At 32.3% G+C, this 5,590-nt stretch overlaps 1 pseudogene; it reads right to left on the bottom strand.

Moving 5' to 3' along the window:
• Positions 1-1,370: 1,370 nt before the first annotated feature.
• LOC149561821 (small ribosomal subunit protein uS14 pseudogene) lies at positions 1,371-1,542 on the bottom strand (annotated as a pseudogene).
• Between the last annotated feature and the right edge of the window lie 4,048 nt (positions 1,543-5,590).

Raw genomic sequence — 5,590 nt, forward strand, 5'->3', positions numbered from 1 at the left:
AAATGAATTATTCCCTTTGTGATAATAGAGAATATTCTCTGTTGATACCTTATTTAATTTTAAAATTAAAATAAATAAATAATAATAATAATATCTTAGGCTAAATATCTATCCTACCCACTAAACTTTATCTTAACTTTTTACCCCACTTTTTATCCTAAGTTTTCAACTACCCCTCGTGCTAAGTCCCCAACACATGGAAAAATCTATTCATTACTATCCTTTCTTATACCATAGGCGTCAGTTTTGAAAACCATGGGAGAGTGAAGTTTAAAACTGAAGTCTTTATATTTAATGCAAAGATAAACTTGCCCATATCTAACTTGACTAGGGACTTCAATCTAAATATCCCCCACTCCATGCAATTTTTTTACCAGCAAATATCCTTGGGATCACCTGCCTCATAACTGACATGGTAGGTGGAATGAAGGGACAATTTGAAGGGAGTAGATTTGGTTTATTTTTTTAAAACTCTTTATTCCTTACCTTACCTTTTTCTTCCTTACCCTTCCAAGTGCAGGCCTTTTTGACCAAGTACATTACATTTAATGCTTGACCGTGTTAAATACTAGGGCAATGTGGAAAGCAAATATAACATTAACATTGGCAAAGGTCCAATCTAAAATTTGAAGTCTTATACCAAGAGAGCAGTAAAAACATTAATTTTTTTAGAGACAATCATAATATGTAGAATAGTGAATTTGATTCAAAATGTATGCCATGTGATTGATTTAACACCATTAACGTTAATTGGTGTAGAAGAATCTGTCAAAGCTCGAGTGTAGACAAAGTCCAACAAATCAATTTCTATACAGCTAGTTTCCACTAGTCTTTTCCACCCTTCTCCCATTGGCTCCTTGTTGGAGCATACCTCCATGTGAATTTTGTCTAGCAGGTGCCTTAAATGGCTTGGGTAGCATGCCAAGGATTGGAAAGCACTTCTTTGGAGGTGGGCAACTTATTAAATAGAGGGGAGGGGGTAACACATTCGATTGGCTATGGGAGGCATTGTTTGACTCCTTTTCCACTAGCGCCTTTCTCCATGTTGGTGTACATCCTCGTGGGGAGGACCAGGTCTGCACCATAGGGAAGCATCCAAGCCACTTGGGCCACGTGGCTACCTAGAAGGTGTGGTAAGGTGAGTAGGTGGTGGTTGGGGGGGAATGCGATTAGGAGTAGAAAATAATTTAGGAAGTTAGAGAGTTTTTTTATTGAATTATGTTCAACACATGAATATCATTAGATTTAAAAACAAGAAATATTAATTGAAAAGAGGACTTTCACAAAACCCCAAACTCAATTGAGTCATCTCCGTCGATGATGTCATGTTTACTGCAAATATTAATTAGCTTAAGTCTTTTCATGACATCTTAACGATATTTAACAAAGCTAATGTCTTTGGCATAACTGTGAGAGCACTAACAACAACACATAAAGACCATATTTGCAGATAATGGCATGTGGATTTCCACACACATGATAGGCCCGTGAGCATGAACCATAAGTCTTGCAATAAGAATTCCATACTACAATGTGACCCATCTTCAACTCAACTTAATCGGCTAAGGTTCACCCTTGCATAGATCTACCTGAAACCCTACAACTTAGATGAGAGCTTGACTCCTTTCTTTGGCTAGGGTTTGTTTGGTGGTAAGGAGTACGGTGTTAGGGGGCAGTTAAGTTTAGGGTTAGGTTAGTAAGTTAGTTATTAGAGGTAGTCTAAGTTAATAAGTGTCATTTAAATATGTTAGTATTTAGAATTTAATTAGTTTTTAGTTTATAAATAAAGCTAGATTAACTTTAGTTAGTGTTAGAATTAGATGTTAGAATTTTTTTTTTTATGATTAAAAGTTAGTAAAGGTAAGGTGAGTTTAGTTTTTTTGTATTAAGTTATTTGCTTACTATGTATTACTAAGGGTTATTAAAAGGTATGTGTTAGGATTTAAAAATAAATAAATTGTTGTTTAAATGTAAATTGATAATTGATAGGATAAGTTAGTTGTTAGAAAATGTTTGTTGGTTTTTATTCTATTAGGAATGTAGTGAAGTTTTAAATTATTAATGTGCTAAATTAGGAATTAATTTGTTAACTGTTAGGATATATTTTTAAAGTTTTAATATGAATATTAGTATTAAATTATAATTAGTTTAATGTAAGGTTATTTCTATTATTTATTTAAATTATAGTAAATATTTAGATATATTTGTTTTTAGATTATGATTAGTAAGCTAAGGTTAAATTATTGTTAAGTGTTTTGTTAAGTATTCTATAAATGTTAAATTGTTTGAGATAGAAATATTGGGTAAGTAGTGAATGCTTAGAAAATATAGCTAAATAAGGTTTAATTAAGTGTATGAGTTGGTTTTTTAGTGTCAGGTCGGAATAATTTGTAAGATTAATTTTTTTTTCAATTAGGAAAAAACTTTAATAATGCCTTATAATAATATTTTTGTATTTAATTATGGATTTAGTAATTCGAACTACTAAGGTTATAGTTTTGTAGGGATTATTGAAGGGTTCTTGTATAGCCAACTTGATGGTAGCATAGGACTATTTTGCTAGGCAAATGTATGTCAAAATTGTTTTATTAATGAATATTAAATATCTTGAATTAGTTCTAAATAGGTTATGATAATATCTAGAATTAAATATTAGTATAGTATGATAGAATCACCTTTAAATGCATAATTAGATCTTCCTAAGGATTGATCTAGTATAATGTTACAAAGGATAGTATCATAGTCGACTTAAGTGATGCAGAGCCACACCTTGGAAAGCTCAGGAGGAATACTCACTCAACTGAGTTACTTCAAGGGGCACGACATCAATCAGCCGAGATCGAACTCGAACCAAACTCAAGATTGGATTAATCAGAATATATAAATCTCCATAGTTTATCTTCACCCGCACACCAAGATCTTTAACCCGGAATGTCCTCAAAGAAAATATATTTGCACTTTTAAAAGAGAGACCAAGATCGAATTGCTACCAAACTCCATAGTCGATTATCTATATCCTTTCTAAGGCAAAAACTAAAACTTTCTCTATTACCCAAATTTGAATGCCTCTCTTACATAGCCAACCGGCTTATTTAAAACTGACTCTCCTTTTCTAATAAAAGGATGAGAAACATTTTTTCGTCTTCTATCCAAGAAAAGGATAAGAATCCAAAACTGCCTACTACCTATTATTGGAATCTGACAATCATGTAGTAGGCCACATTTTAAATATCCACATTTTTTTTTGTCTTCTATCCAAGAAAAGGATAAGAATCCGAAATTGCCTACTACCTATTATTGGAATTTGACAATCATTATCTACGAATTAAAACTATTCTAATTAAAAAAACCTATACCTGGTCCTAGGTGGCTATATCTGGAGAGCTCATCGAACTGCTACTCTAGGTATGCCACCACATGTAGGACGTTTATTGAAAAAATTAAATTTAAATATTGAAAACATAAATCATTTCTTATTTTATTTCCCGCTCTGCTACTGCAGCATTAAGAACTTAGAAATCCTAAAATGTATTTTGAACTTGATATCGTACCTTTGCAATTTGAACCTTATGTTTAATCAATTAACTCATTTAATTGGAACTAAGTATTTTCGTAGTGTTAGGATTTTAGGGGTTTGAACGCATACAGTATGTGGAGATGTCAACTCTGCATCTTAGTGATATATATATTCAAAACTCACTTTAATCCTTTATCATCTTTCCATAACTTGTTTAGTGTAGCATGTATAAACTTAGTGGATTGTTTCAACAAGAGTGAGATAGTTAGGAATGTGCAAGAAAGACAGTATCTCAGTTTACTATGAGGAATGGAACCCTAGTCGGGGAATGAATCTATTTAAAGTATGGTGGTAAGAACATAATTAATGGTGAGAAGTATGTAGCATATTATATTAAACTGGTAAGATAGAAAACACAAACTTTTGAGTTAGGGTTATATGAGTCTATTTATGTTAGCAGGTTTATAAGCGTGGGCAATACTAAATTTTAACTATTAAGCAAATGCTCGTAGACTCTAAAATTGAAATTCTTAGACCAGTTATAACCCTACAATATAGAGTAAGTAAATTCGTGACGAGGTCATCAACCTAACACAAACTAAAGGTTCAAGTATCAAAGTTTGAGCAACATGGTCTTTAGACCACCATCCAATTTTAATTCAAGATCCCTACAATGTATTTGGAAGACTTAAGATTCCTCATTTTCCTCAGTGATCCTGGTATGAACACATTATGTCAGTAATGTAAATTTTGTAAATAATTGGATTTTTATTTATTTATCTCCTTGCATCTGATTTCAGATTTTTGTACTCTTAATGTTCTTCCTTTTTTCCATTAGTGTGATGTGGGGCTATTTAGCCAATTGTAGTATTGATAGTTCTATTTTGCCTCTTGGTAATTTCTTTATTTCTTGATTACAATTTTACTATTGTGGCCCCTTTTTATTTCTTTTATTTTTAGACATTTGCATTGGATGTTTCATCCTTGATGTTGAATTTGAATTTTGAGGCACTTTCTTGTCAATTTTATTGGCAAAGTGACATATGATGAGCCTACCAAAGGGATTCCTAACAATCACGTGAATGCACAACATTAAGGTATGGGGTTATTAGTGAGAGTATTCATGTCCTACCCTCTCCTAGAACTTGAGAATAGGACTAGTGTGATCCATTGATTGTTATGAGTATTGAAATTGCACCCTGACATAAATTTGGTTAAGGTTATGAGTTAACTGAAAGGACTTCTAGATGGAAGGGTGAATGTGTAGTGATGGACTTGTTGAGTACCCTATCAAGAATTAGTACATCATGAACACTCTAAAGTAAAAGTGTTTAACCTTAATAAAGAGTCAAGTTGCTTATTATGAAAACCTCATTTGAGGGAGTCTCGTACAGATGTCACCCCAATGTGTGGTTGTGTGGAATATGGGATATCTATGATATTATTTTTTATTAGAGACTTTATAAGTATGTTATACTAGATTTGGAATGTTTTTTATGTGTGACCAATATGTTTTAAGGAGTATTTGACCCTAGAAAATGTAACCATGTCAGAGCTATGGATTGAACTTTGCTTTTAGTAAGAATAATTAGGTAAATAGGTTATCATCCCTGAGTATGTATGTGAATTATTAATCATTCTTTTTATAAGAGTAAATTTTGGAACAAGTTTAGACAAGGTCTAGCATAAGACAAACATTTTAGTTGTGCAACTTCCAGGAGGAAGTCAAGAGCTAGTGGGGGAGGATGTAAGGACCCTTCTCGTATGTACTTATCAAATATGAATCCTCTGTTAAATTTTTTATAGGAGATTGAATTGGATATGAAATAATGTTTTATGTTGTGAATGTCCTAATGAAATTTAGATCAGTTGATACATCCATGTTTTAATACCTAGTGATTCGAAAGCTACTACATTATCTCAACTATTTAAACTTTAAAATTTCACTAGCAATGATATGAGGTGTTTTCACCCAATGATGATGATGTTGATTATGGTACCTTGATGATTAAGTTTCATGCTTCAGATAGTTCAGTATTCCTTAATTGGTGATGTTACGATGTTTAGGTATGT

Source organism: Cupressus sempervirens, chromosome 4 (assembly GCF_028749045.1).
Source record: "Cupressus sempervirens isolate cs-2001-9-10 chromosome 4, ASM2874904v1, whole genome shotgun sequence".
In the NCBI taxonomy this organism is placed as follows: Eukaryota; Viridiplantae; Streptophyta; class Pinopsida; order Cupressales; family Cupressaceae; genus Cupressus; species Cupressus sempervirens.